General features: G+C 37.6%; 1 long non-coding RNA gene across 1 annotated transcript; it reads left to right on the top strand.

Annotated features, from left to right (window-relative positions):
- The first annotated feature begins 278 nt into the window (after positions 1-278).
- On the top strand, positions 279-13,637 carry LOC111816336. Its single transcript, XR_002820755.1, has 3 exons — positions 279-359; positions 13,027-13,035; positions 13,628-13,637. It is a non-coding gene; the product is annotated as an uncharacterized LOC111816336 (long non-coding RNA).
- The last annotated feature ends 669 nt before the right edge of the window (positions 13,638-14,306 follow it).

The raw sequence follows: 14,306 nt of genomic DNA, 5'->3' as shown, positions 1-14,306 counted from the left end.
ACAGAACAGGGTGTGTAATCTTGGTATGCTGACCTTATAAGGACAATGTGGTTGAACGGTTGCCAGGAATACCTGTTTTTGCCTTAAGACATTCTCAGAACCAGGGCAGGGGTGAATCAGAGAACCAAGATGGAGTCATTGTAATTAACTAGGGCAAGGATGAATCAGAGAGCCAAGATGGAGTTACTGATGTCAGGGTATAACATACCCTGAAGGGAGTGGGCTTAAGAAACAGAAGTCACATTTTACAGCAGCTGACATGGTCTACTAAGACGGCACATACAGAACAGGATGGCGGCGCTTTGGTCAGATTATAACATTCCCCACTGGTTTTTGTGGCCAAGTCAAATCATTGACTCGTCAGAAACTTGTAGGCGATGTTATATTAAATTATTTTGTCGTGGGTCACCATTGTCAATCTATTCCAACAGCAAGGAACACTAGTTAACAACAGAGTCTGAATAAGTGGGGTTATAGAACTCTAGAATAGGCAATATCTCCCGTATCCCCACTGTTTTTTGTGCCACCTCTTGGGCTGTAATATCAGCCAGGGAGTTTTCTCTTTTTGTCTTGAGGGCTGGCCCACAGTGGGCAGCATCCGCCTTTCTCAAACTGTAAAGTCACCTTGTCTTTAACCTTGTCTCCTTGAGGGCCTAGCCCTGTCTGACTGCCTATAATATTTTTAATCTAACTCAACTGCCTGCAACATTTTTTCTCTGAAGAAGTAACCCGGACTGCCATGAGGGTGTATGGGCGATGACCGCTCTGGCTACTTCATGCTGGAATGGGTCGCAGTTGTTGACTAGCAGTCAGGGACACTCTCTAGAGGTTTTACCTAAAGGCCCTCAATAGATACCAGGCAATTTTTATCTTGGGTAGGCAGAATGGCTTTAAATCTGGAGGAGGCAGAGCCAAAGAAACAAACAAATAATAATGTCAACAGGATACAGTAATCACTTACCAGATCTGGAATGTAATAACCTTTTGAAGTTTGTAATTGTAAAAACACTAGTTAGAATATTTTGTAGGTCTAGTAACAGAGATCTCTTAAGTGTGAGGTTTAATTTCTTTATCTTTTATGTCCACTGGGTACTGTCTCAAACAAACTGGCCTTTCCTTTTATTACTGGGGAACATGAATTACTGGGCGTAGGGAAAACACTGAGTATTTTTTAATTTGCAAGTGGGCCACTGGCTGGGTAACTACTGACAAATCTGCATAAGCATCTATTAAAAGTTTAACAGGCTTTTATATATATATTGGCAGTTAACATGGCTTCCCTCAGACTGAGAGGGAAGACACATGACCACCTCAATCTCAACTTCCTCTGACTCCATCATAAACACTTTCTTCTTCCTTCTCTAGCAGCTGTGGACATTTACCTTCTTTCCTGTAGGCTACTAGTATCAACACTCTCATTTTCCTTCTGTAATTCCATTCTGTATCCTTTCTACTATGAAACACCTCAGCTCAGACAAATTCATTCCTGCAAAACCTTCTTACTTCTGCAGCTTGTGTCAAATATCTGGGGTCCACTGCATAAGGTACAACTTCTTGGTTCCTGTAGGTTCTCTTGCCCAAGGAACACGAATATAGCTTTCCTCGTAATGAGGCAGGAAACCCAGAGAAGGCTCAGATCACCTGGGCCCTATCAGGTGGACAGTTATATTAGGCTTTAATACATGTTTCTATAGACAAAATCTGGTGGATCCCAGCAAAAGGAATTGTAATCTAGCATATTTGTTAACAGATTTTTCCTGCATGATTACCTGGGTTTTAGTATCTTCTAGGACAGAACAAATTTTCTGAGCGATTAGAACACATATAAACAAAGCATGAACATTTGAGCTAACAGGTACATTTATAAACCTTTTTGAGACATAGCAATCATAACTTACTCACTCTTAGACCCCTTTATTCATGGAGTCTGACAGTTTGTTATAAATCTCTCTAGCTATACTTATAATTATCTCTAAATTTTGAGAACATATGGAAAACCAGATTAATACCTTATTTTTACTGTCAATCCTTTTACGTAATTTTAAGTACAGTTTGGCATATTTGCCTAGTTTCACTTGTGTTTACTGACAGCATGAAATGCCTGAGTTACATCAGAAATCAACCAGGCTAACTTAATAAACTTATCACAAAATACACAGTATTCAGTCAGATTAAACCAATGTCTCATTCAGTTTTGGATATGGCCCCTACTGTAATCAAGGGGCACTATAGAAGGATTTATCTTTTTAACACTGGCTCTGAGTTTTATGTTCTAAAGACAAGGCCTGGCTCTACTTATAGGCCCAAAGCTCTTTGACACTGTGTAGCCAGTGTCTCTAGAACTTTTTTACATTGACAGGATTTTATCTGTACATGAACAATATATTTCAATTACAGCTTAAAACAAGATGACGATGACTGGAATGAAGGCCAGGGTTGGAGAAGACAAAGAGACCTGTGCCAATGTCCAGAAATGGGCTAGCTTTTTCCTTTAGTCATGATTACTCAGGGCTCCTCCATGGAGATGACAGGTAGAGGTAAAAGTCCGGCCAGAGGGAGGAAGCAGGCCCACTGCCCTTCAATCCTGCTGGACCATCTGGGAAGCTGAGTCTGAGCTCTGGGACCTCTGCCTCAGAGTGCAGTCTCACTTCTAGTGGCTGCCTTAGCAGTCAGGGCATGGCTTGTGGGCCTCTTAAGGCAGTCCCTCTTACAGTGGCCTGGCTTCTGACAGCAGTAGCAGATGAACCTCATCATCATTGAGCTCTTCTTGGAGTCCAGAGAATCATACTTAGGGTCTGTTTTGAGGCCGCAACAAAGGCAGCCATTTTTGATCTCTTTGCTTTTTCTCCCTGGTTTCTTCCCAGTTCTGATTATAGAACATTTTCTCCTTAGTGTCCTATAAAGTATCAAGTGAGTTGTCTGGAGAAAACTCTCTTTTATAGCTCTTTTCTAATATCTGGAGCTGCCTGTCATTAGCTTAACTATAAGAGTAATCTGTCCCCCTACTGAATTAGCATCTCAAGAAGTATGCTTTAACAGCTTTTCATTAAACATTTTAAGAAATCAGAGGGGTGGTTATCTTTTTCCTGGTAAACAGCTGAAATTTAATAACTGAAGGTTTGGTCTGAGTTTTTTAGACCTTTAAGAATACACACTAGAATATATATATATTAGGCCAGCAGGAGTCTGACTGCTTGGGCTCCAGTGGGAGCAGGTAGTTCCTGTTACAGCTAAACCATGATAGACTGGCTGTTTTAAAATTAACAATATGACACTTATTTTTAAATGTAACTTTACCTTTTAATGTTGTCTATCTTTTTACAGAAGCCAAAACCAGGTCCAAGATTATCATTACACAAGCCTTGACTTCTATAAAAAGACAGGCAACAAAATTTAACCTTGAAACTCACAGGTGGAACTTATTATCATTTAGCATCATATTTTGCATATTGGTAAAAACACAATACAGCTGGCTATCATCTTATTTTCAGTTAACACATAAAGCAGATGTAAGCTTTTAGTTGTCAGAAGCCAGTTACCATCAAGGAACCTTCAGGTATGGCACCTTAACCCCTTAGGTATTCTTGGTTTCTTTTAGCTCATACAAACAGAGATGTCTCCAGAAACGAATCCAACAATTTTTTAAATTTTTACATGTCTTTAAAAAGGAAAGTGCAAAGAGGTAGGAAAATTAGGAATAAAGTCAAAGCAAGGAAACTGAAACAGATCAGGCCTGACATTCCCTCTAGCATGTAGAGGGTGATCAGAACCAGTCTATCCCAGTGAAGCCTGTCCTCCAAGTCTTTAAGAATGGTTGCTGACCTAATGTCATTTAACTGGCAAAAGGGTTCCGTGGTTTTTTTTATATACAGGCATGTAGGTTTTCTAAGTCCAAGCTGGCTAAAAATCCCATTTCACAGAGGTTTATATCAAATCCAATAGGAAGCTTATTAACCTTATCCTCTCTAGTGCTATTGTCTAAAATTGAACAAGAAATACCAGTACATTTAACACCCATTAAAGAAATATCATAACCTTATAACAATTTTATGTTTTAGCTTAAATTTACCAACACATTTTGACCAATATTTTGCATAATGAATTTATCTGTGTACCGGCTGGCAGGTAGAACAAGCAGAGTCTGAGGGTGATGGTTGGGAATCACAGCTGCTTCTTATCAGTTGGAACTGCCAGTGCAACCAGGTGGAATTAGCCAGTTGTCTGGGAATGGTGTCCAGAACATCAAACCTTGAGTCATTTCAGGGGGTCAGCAACAGATGGTGGAGGGTGCCAACTCAGAGTCCTTCTTTGGAGGAGCTAAGGGGACCAAGAAGAAGGGGGGGGGGTGGCTGTAGGGTGGTGGATTACAGCCTTGATAAATTTCTTGATACAGGTGGGTGGATCCTGGATGAGGTCAATCCAGACTTATATGTAGGTGTATTGATTCGGATGACTCGGTGGACCAAAGGTGACCTGCCAGAGGGTCTGGGCAAGAGAGAAATTAAAGGTGCCCTCTGGGGGCCAGGAACTATTAGATAGTGCAGGCCACTCAAGTTCACAGAGAGTCCTCAATTTACCAGGGTAGACAGGATCGCTGTACCCCTTGGCTCGTTCCTTAAAAAGATAGAAATGATCTAAGACTAGGGACAGGGGCGTGAAGGTAGAGGAAGAAGATTGGCCCATACTGGAGGAGAGGAGGCCGATATCGCACAAGAACACAAAAAGTAGGAGAAGGGCAAACAAAGTGAAACCAAAAATAAAGAAATTTAGACAGAATCGGTGAGTTGAACCTATTAAATCGAATTCAAATCATCCAATAACCAAAAAGTCATGAAAATTTTAACAAATGACCTAAGTTAAAGGAACAAAAGAAGTCATGAAAACTTCAACATCCAAATCCTTAACCTAAGTCTCAAATCTCTAAGAGCAACAAACTTTTACCTAGAGGGTGTACCACTCCAGGGACATGGAGACTTGAGTCCCCTGCGTTAAAGCCGGCAAAACCAAAAAACAATTTGGACAAAATTTTGGTACTCACCAATTGCGAGAAGGAAAATGAGGCCTTTTAGGGATCCCGGACGAGCCCCCAAATGTTGTAACCCAAGAAGAAGACAAGGAGGCACAACGTCCAAAAAGAAGGTAGGGCTTTATTTTAGCTGGTACCCAGCAGCACCCTCAGAGTCCAAGAGACAGAGAGGAGCCCCGCGTAAGGGGAGGCACAGTAATTTAAACCCAAAAACCGCAAGACCACCCATTCAAGCAAGCCGATTACAGAAGCCAATAGCATATATCATTGTGGTCAAGGGAGCATATGACCTTTTACAGGATTGGTTGTAGCACACCTGGAGGAAGCTGGACACAGAGAAGTTACCCCTTTTGGACTAGGTGGAGTACAGAACAGGGTGTGTAATCTTGGTATGCTGACCTTATAAGGACAATGTGGTTGAACAGTTGACGGGAATACCTGTTTTTGCCTTAAGACATTCTCAGAACCAGGGCAGGGGTGAATCAGAGAGCCAAGATGGAGTTACTAATGTCAGGGTATAACACGCCCTGAAGGGAGTGGGCTTAAGAAGCAGGAAGTCACATTTTACAGCAGCTGACGTGGTCTACTAAGACGGTGCATACAGAATAGGATGGCGGCGCTATGGTCAGGTTATAACAAACTCTACATATGAAATTTCTCCCATTTCATAAACTGAAAAATCTAGTGAGTTCACCAGTAAGGTAACCCATTGCTCAGGAAGCTTGCTACTTGCTTGTCTGACTCAGAATACTGATGAGGTTGGCATAGCTGAATGGTCTGGGCCCGATGAAGGAAAGGTGATACAGGGAAAAATGAAACTCCCAACCTGATAGGTACCTGGGATGAATCTGTGTTTTCTAAAACCAAAGAATGAATTTTAGGAACAAACAGAGGTTAAGAGGTGAATACATTTACTGGGGAAAGAAAGATCCTGTCCTAGAGAGGGGCTGAAAGGGGGGTAGGGGTAGGTGAGCAGGTTGTCCACAGGAAGCTGTCTCTTTCAGTGACTTTTACAGTATAAAACCATGTGGTAAGACAGGTATAGTGTGGTAGAGAACATGGGAAATTGCTTAGGTGGGCATGAGGTGGGACAAAACTATGGTCAACTAATGTGATTACAAGCACCATTGCTCAGGTGACACTGATTGAATCAGTACCAAATGACAAAGCGAGTCACATAGCAAGCTGGCATGAATGTGAGACAGGGTCTTTTCCTGTTGGGGGTTAGGTTAGTGACTATTTTGGGCTCTTTCAAGATGATTGATACCTACTTAGAATATCAATCTCTGATGCCCATCCCTAGGGAAGTATGTGTCTATATTTTGTTTACTTTTTTGTCTTGAGGTCTGGCTCACAGCAGGGAGTGCCTGTCTCTTCCAAAGTTGCAAAGTCACCTTGTCTTCCATATTGTCTCTTTGAGGGCCTGGCCCTTTCTAATTGCTTATAATATTTCTATCTAATTTAGCTGACAACAACAAAAGGGGCCAACATTTCACAGCAACTTATGTGTAGAGGCAGCAAACAGTCCTGGTACCTACTAATCATTACAGGCTCCAAGACACACGTATGTAGTATGCAAAAAGCTGATTTGACTTGCTAGACTGAAAGAAAGTACTTCACATTGAACATTCTAGATCACTGCCCTAGGAAAAATATTTTGCTCCTTCTCTTTGTCATTTTGTATAGCACTGTCCTCTGACCTTTGGTGTAGAGCTTTGGTGCAGTTATAACCTTAGCACCTACTGAAATATGGGTGCAGGTCTGTGAAGTTTGAATTCATCCAGTTGTGCCTGGTTTGGGTCTGGCTGCTATGCTCAGCTTCTTCCTGCTGCAGCCCTTGGAAGTGAACCTGTTGTGCCTCTCTGGCAAGATGTTCTGCTCCTGGATTATTTGGATGGTTCTGGTCCCTAGCCTCTCTTCAGGGACTTCAGCTGCAGAATTTCACACCAGGCCTGTATTCCAGGCCTGGGTTGGGTCTGGAGGGGTACAGAGAGCAGGACAGTAGGACTCACAAGTGGGCCTGGGCTGGGACCAGAGGGATCCAGCAGGTAAAGGGGAGCATGGAAGCTCTCCCACACACTTGCAGGGCCTGGGCTTTGACTGTATCTGGAGGAGTTTGGAGAGTGTGGTGGAAGTTCTCACACCCCGGGGCCTGAGCCTGGGCCTGGGATGGTTCTGGAGGGGTTCTGAGGAGTCCCAAGAACACAGCTGAAGGTCTCACTCACATGCTGGGCTTGGGCTGGGTCTGGAGTGGTCCCATGAGCGCAGAGGAGCGTGGAAGCTCTCCCACACACTCGCCAGGCCTGGGCTTGGGCTGGAACTTGCCTAGGAAAAAAAGACAGGACACTGTTAGATGCTGATCTGGTTTTATATTTATTTATTTAATGTATTTAGTACAGGGTTTGCAGGGTCTCACTGCACAGCTCAGACTCATAGTAATCTTCCTCCTTTCAGCCTCCCAAGAGCTGGGATTACAGCCCATCCCCCCATCAAGCCCCTGTCCCAGTGCCTTTAATCCATTAACTATTTGGCTGGCCCACTGATCGGGTTTTAAAGGTTGAGAGAAGTAATGAAATTCTAAGCCTTCTCTCATTAAATGAAATAGAGGAAGTAAAACTGATGCATCTTTGGTAAAGGTCTGGGATATATCAGATTCCCAATGCTATGTGAGGGATAAAGGGCTTTCCCAGAGCCAGCTGGTAAAGACTAAAGGAGATAATTTCTTTTCAACTATGAAGGTAGCAATGCAAAACGTAAAGGAGCAGAAAGGAAAAAGTATATGGAAACATGACATTACCTAAGGAACAAATGAATATCTATGAATGCCTGAAAGGTGACAAGAAATAATCTCACTAGGAAAACACAGGAAACCACAGGAAAACATCAGGGACACATCAACTAAAAAATACATACCAAATTAAAAGTTCGACTAAGATATGGAACATCTTGTGATACAAATCTATAGATATTCAAATGTCAAATAGGATAAAAACAGATATCTTGAAACAAACAATGGATACAATTTGAAATGCAACACTTCAACAGACTTGATGAAGCTAGAAAAAAAATGTGTGAATTCAAAGAAAGAGTATTTGAAATTGGCCTGTCAGAGAAATAAATGAAAAAATAAGAATGGAAAAAAATATTAAAGAAAATGAAATTTAAATAAACATTATTAAAAATAATAGCTAAAATCTCCCATATGTTTGAAAGAGTATGTATATCCAGGTTCATAAAGTTCAACAAATCTTAAATATGTTCAACACAAAGTATATATATTACACTTAAAACATTTTATAAAAATTTATCTGGGGCTGGTGAGATAGCTCAGAGGAATAAGTGCTTGCCTACCAAGTGCAAGGTCCTGAGTTCAATCAATCAATACAAATACAAGTACAGTCAATCAATCAATAAAAATAAAAAATAAAAAAATAGCAAAAACCATGGAAAAAGAAATTTACTCAAATTCATGAAATAAATGAAAAGGGAAAAAAATCACTACAGACCCTATAGAAATTCAGAAGATCATCAACACCTACTTCCAAAATATTTACTCTCATAAGATGGAAAACAGAGAGAAAATAGATAGTTTTCTAGATACATATGAATGGTCAAAGCTGAGCAAAGAAAATATAAATTCATAATCTAATAACCCCATAACCTAATAACTTCAGAACCTAATAGCATGAAATGATATTGAAAATGTAATCAAAATCCTACCAACAAAGAAAATCCCAGGTCCTGAATTCTACAAGAAATTTAGAGGAAATTTAATGGTAACTTTTCTCAAAATCTTCAATGAAATTGAAAGGGAAGAAATTCTCCCAAACTGATTTTTGCAAGCAAGCATTATTCTGATAACAAAACCAAAGAAAGATCAAACTGAAAAGGACAAGTACAGATCAATCTCTCTCATGAACATACATGCAAAAATCCTCAATAATATACTAGCAAATAGAATACATCAGGAAGGTTATACATAACAATCAAGTGGGATTCATGGGAGGAATGAAGGGATGGCTCAACATACACAAATCAATGCTTACAATACACCATATCAATAAAGCGAAAGACAAAAGCTACATGATCATCTCAATAGATGCAAAAAAGCTTTTTTTCATAAACTCTTTCATGATAGAGCTCCCACAGAACATCTGCATAGATGGTTCATATCTCAACCTCATAAAAGTTATCTATGACCAACCAACAACCCAAATCATACCAAATAGACAAAAACTGAAAACCTTAACTTTAAAATCAGGAATAGGACAAAAATGTTTATTATCAAAAGTCCTGTTCAGGGCTGGCAAGATAGTTCAGTGGACTAAGAGCCTGTTCAGGCAAGAGCAGAGACAAGGGTTTGATCTCCAGCCCTGCATGTCATGCCAACCCTGTCCCAGGGTGTGCTGAGCCTACCAAGTAGGGGCATGGTTGGGAATACCTGATATGCTATAACTTGGGAGGTGAAAAACAGGAGGATCACCACGAGTCTCAGCTGTGTAGTGAGACCCTGTACCAAATACATAAAATGAAAAAACAAAACAAAACAAAACCTCCTATTCAATATAGTTCTGGAAATATTAGCCAGAGCAATTAGACAAAAGAGAGAACTAAGAGGAATAATGATTTGGAAGGAAGAAGTGAAATTAACATTATTTGAGGAGGACATGATATGCTACATAGAAGACCCTGAAAACTGCACCAAGAAACTTATAGATTTAATACCAAATTCAGTAGCATAACAGGACAAAAAGTCAACACTCAAAAATCAATAGCATTTTTGTACAGAAACAATGAATGAACTGGGAGAGAAATTAGGAAAACCACACCATTCACAATCAGATACAAAAAATGAACTACCTAGGAATCAAACAAAAGAAGTAAAAGATTTATACAGTGAAAATTATAGTACTCTGAAAAAAGAGATCAAAGAGGATTTTAGAAAATGGAAAGATACTCCTTGCTCCTGGATAGGAAAAACAAACATTGCGAAAATAGCTATACAGTCAAATTGCTATACAAATTCAATACAATCCTGATTAAAATACCATTATTATACCTCACAGATCTAGAAAAAACATTACTAAAATTCATCTTGAACCAGAAGAGACCCAGAATATCAAAATCAATCTTGGGCAGCAAAGGAAAGGCAGGAAGCATCACAAAGCCTGACTTGAAGTTATAGTATAAAGCAACTGTGAAAAAATTAGCATAGTACTGGTATAGAAACAGACCTGAAGATCAATGGCACTGATTAGAAGATGTAGACCCACTACAACCACACTCAGCTACCTTATTTTTGACAAAGGGCCTAAACATATTCACTAGAAGAAAGCTTATTTAATATATGGTGCTGCAAAAACTGTCTTTCTGAATGCTAAAATTAGACCCACATCTATCACCATGCACTAAACTACAGTCAAAATGGATGAAAGATTTAAATATTAAAATAAAAACACTAAATCTCCTGGAGCAAAATGTATGTAGAAATCTTAAAGACATTGGGGTAGTTTATGAACAAAAACCATATTGCATGGGAAATACTTCAAAGATTCAACAACTGGGATCTCATTTTTATGAGTCGAATATATACTTCTCAGATGAACAAATAAAAATGGCAGATAAATATATGATAAAATGTTTTAACATCATTGGTCATTTCAGTAATTCAAATTAAAATAGCACTGAGATTCCATCTCACCCTAGAAAGAATGGCTATTATCAAGAAGTCAGCCAATAACAAATGCCGGTGAGGCTGTGGGGCAAAAGAACTCCTCTCCACTGTTGGTAAGAGTGCAAAATATTACAACTATAATGACAGTCAATGTGGAGATTCCTCAACAAGCTAGCATTGGAGGCTCCATTCAAGCCAGGTATTCCCCTCCTGGAAAGAACTGAAAACATACTGCAGTGATCTGTGTGCACCCGTGTTTATAGCAGAAACATTTATCATAGCTAAATCTTGGAGGTACACAAAATTTCCACTGAGGATTGGATAAAGATGATGTGGTATTTTTAAACAATGAAATATTATTCAGCTAAAAAAGGATAAATTTGAGACTTCTATAAATAAATGGATGCAACTAGAGACTGTAGTGGTAAATGAAATAAATCAGACCTGCATATGCAAACATTATGTTGTCTCCCTAGTGTAAGAACCTGAAAGAGTAAATACATTTTGAAGGGAAAAACAGATACTATGAAAAGGAAACAAACCTGTTCAAAAAGAATGAAATACTGACCCAAGGAGAAGGACAGGAGAAGGTGTGGGACAAAGAGATATTTCTATGTATGTAAGCAAGGTGGTGTGGATAACTGTACTGTATATTTCTGCTGGTCTGTGGAAAGGAGCAGTTAGTACTTAATTTTTTGTTTTTTCCTTCTTTTATTTTGTATTGTCTTTCTTCTTAATTTCTTATAACTTTTTTTTCCTTTCTTTTTCCAATTTTTTCTGCATATATCTAGCAATCTGAACAACTAATTTGAGGACAATGCTATATCACACAATACATACTGTTGAATTTATATTATTTTGTTTAGTGTAATTCTGTATCATTTTTAAGTTTTTACTTTTATTACTCTTCGTATTTTCTTTAAAAAATATTTTAAAGATTTAAAGAAAGAATTTTAAGTGTAGCAAGAGAAAAAGTTGTAATTCATCATCCCAAGTGCATTAGGCCATTAGTGCCTTTTTTGTAGCGTTTTTGCAGGAATGATGTAGGCAAAATGAACATGGGAATAAAAAAAATGGTAAGTAAGAATACTAAAGCCAACAAATAGGTCCACTGAAAATAAGTAGTTCACCAGGTCAACTCCACCACTAAAAGAGAGGCATTTCATCAATGCAGACCTTCTTTATAAATAATTCTAAAAGGTGCTCTTTAAGGTTAAAAGCAAAAAGATGGAAGTTACTAACATGAAAGCATAAGAAAATGAATTTGCTGATATGATAAGTTTATATATGTTCCCCAACTTATATAAATTTAACCTACATTTTTTACACTTTATAATAGTACAAAAATGGTATGTATTCTGTACACACTTTTGATTTTGAATTTTCATCTTTGCAAGGTTAGGGGCATGTGGCACCATATTTCCTTCTGATAGATGATAGTGACAACACTGCATTGTCATTTTTTTGATATTATGATTTTCATTCCAATAATGTTATGAAAACACTCATCTATGTCTCCTCTTCTAATATAACAATTCTGTTTTTAATTTACAGATTAATACATTGCACCAAATTTTCAATACTTAGTCATACAATAGGATTTTTGATACATGATTTTGTTTAATGTACATGTTCTGAGCTTATTTAAGCTAAGCTACACTGAGATATAGAATTTCACAAGTTGAAAGCATGATATACATTTTTAATTTACAGTATTTTCAACTTACAGGGGGCTTATATGTATACAATCTCATTATGAATCAAAGAACAGCAGAAGTCAAATTTAAAATACTCTAATACTGTAACTATCCTGCTTAATTTAATATAGTCCTTTAAATTTAAAGGGCAAAAATATTAAATATAAAAATATTAAAAGCAACTATAGCAATGATAATTTATTACTACATACAAAATCTAAAAGAATGTAAATTGTGAAATGAGTATCTTACAGAGGAGGGGGAAAATAAAAGTACAAAATTTTTAGAAGTAATTGAAGTTAACTTGTCATAAATGTAAAATAGCCTGTTAAATTCTAAGATATTTAATACATAACATAGTAGTCACAAAAAAAAAATCCTGGGAGACACACAGAAGAACAAAATGAATAATTGAGGAGAACAAATAAAATCATAGTACTACTACTACGACTACTACTACTACTACTACTACTATTACAAGAATCATCAAGTCACAAAGAAAAACACTTAAAAGAGGGAAAAATACAAAAACTATAAAAAAAGAAAACAAAAAATAGTAATAGTGGGTCCTTGCATATCAATTATGATTTTTAAATGTAAATGCATTGAATTCTTCAATCAAAAGATAGAGTGCTTGAGTAAATTAAAGAAAAGATGTAATAATGTCCTGGTTCTATGAAACATACTTCATGGAGGACCATTTTGTATCTGTATATATGAAATAGTTAGGATATATATACAGCTACATTCTCTTAATTCAATGAAAAGAAAGATTTGTACTAACAGTGTTTGGACAGGATATCATGTCTACATCTTGTACTATGAGTAAATACTACAAAGGCAACAATATGAAATACATCAATTATTGTAACTCTCCTACTAACCTGTTTTGAAACTGTCTCATTGCTATTTGTTTCTCAATAAAATTAATAAAAAAAATCTACGCAATATTAAGTACACCTATGGCCTGAAAGCAATGAAATGGGAAAATAAATTCTGTACAAATGGTAAACAAAAGAATGGATAACTATACTTACTATAGATAAAAAAGATTTTAAGTAAAAAACTTTAAAGATACAAAATGATCACAGGGACCAGATGTTCGATCCTCAGACTGCCGTGCTGGTGCCACCCCCAGGGCACACTGAGACGGCAATTGAGGCTGGGCATGGTGGCCCGTGCCTGTAATCCCAGCTCTTGGGAGGCTGTGAATAGACGGATCACTATGAGTCTGATCTAGTAGTGAGACCCTGAACACCCTGCACCAAAACAAAACAAAAACAAAACAAAGGATACAAAATGATCATTTTATAATTATAAAGGAGTAAATTCATGAAGAAGATAAAATAATAGAAACCATATGAGCACAGCATCAGATTACCCACAGATATAAAGCAAGTATTAACAGAACTGAAAATAGAGAAATATAACATAGGAAAGGACTTCAACACCCAGCTTAGCAATATGGAAACACTAGGTTTATTGTACTTTGAGCAAAATAGATTTAACAGATACATATGCAATATTCCATATAACAATAGAAGAATACACAATGTTATCAAGTTGACATAAGACAATGTAGATAAAATGTTAGGCCATTAAATAATTCTTAACAAATTTAGGGCAATGGAAATTATACCAAGGAACTTTTTGATTCCAATACTATAAAAGTAGAAATCAACAACAGGAAAAAATGGAAAAATTCAAATAAAAAGGAAATTAAATAATCTAATAGAAAACCAAAAAATAATCAAAAGCAAAAGCAAAAATATTTTGGGGAATGAACATGGAAGTACAATGTACTAAAATACATCATGTACAAAGAGAGTAGTTCTAAAACAAATGTTCACAGTGACAAATGCTACCTTGAGCAGAGAGCAATTTCTTATGAAAAACTCAACTTCACACC

This window comes from Octodon degus, unplaced genomic scaffold (genome assembly GCF_000260255.1).
Source record: "Octodon degus isolate 3935 unplaced genomic scaffold, OctDeg1.0 scaffold00030, whole genome shotgun sequence".
In the NCBI taxonomy this organism is placed as follows: Eukaryota; Metazoa; Chordata; class Mammalia; order Rodentia; family Octodontidae; genus Octodon; species Octodon degus.
The sequence above is the reverse complement of the archived record's forward strand: the minus strand, read 5'-3'. Positions and strand labels throughout refer to the sequence as shown.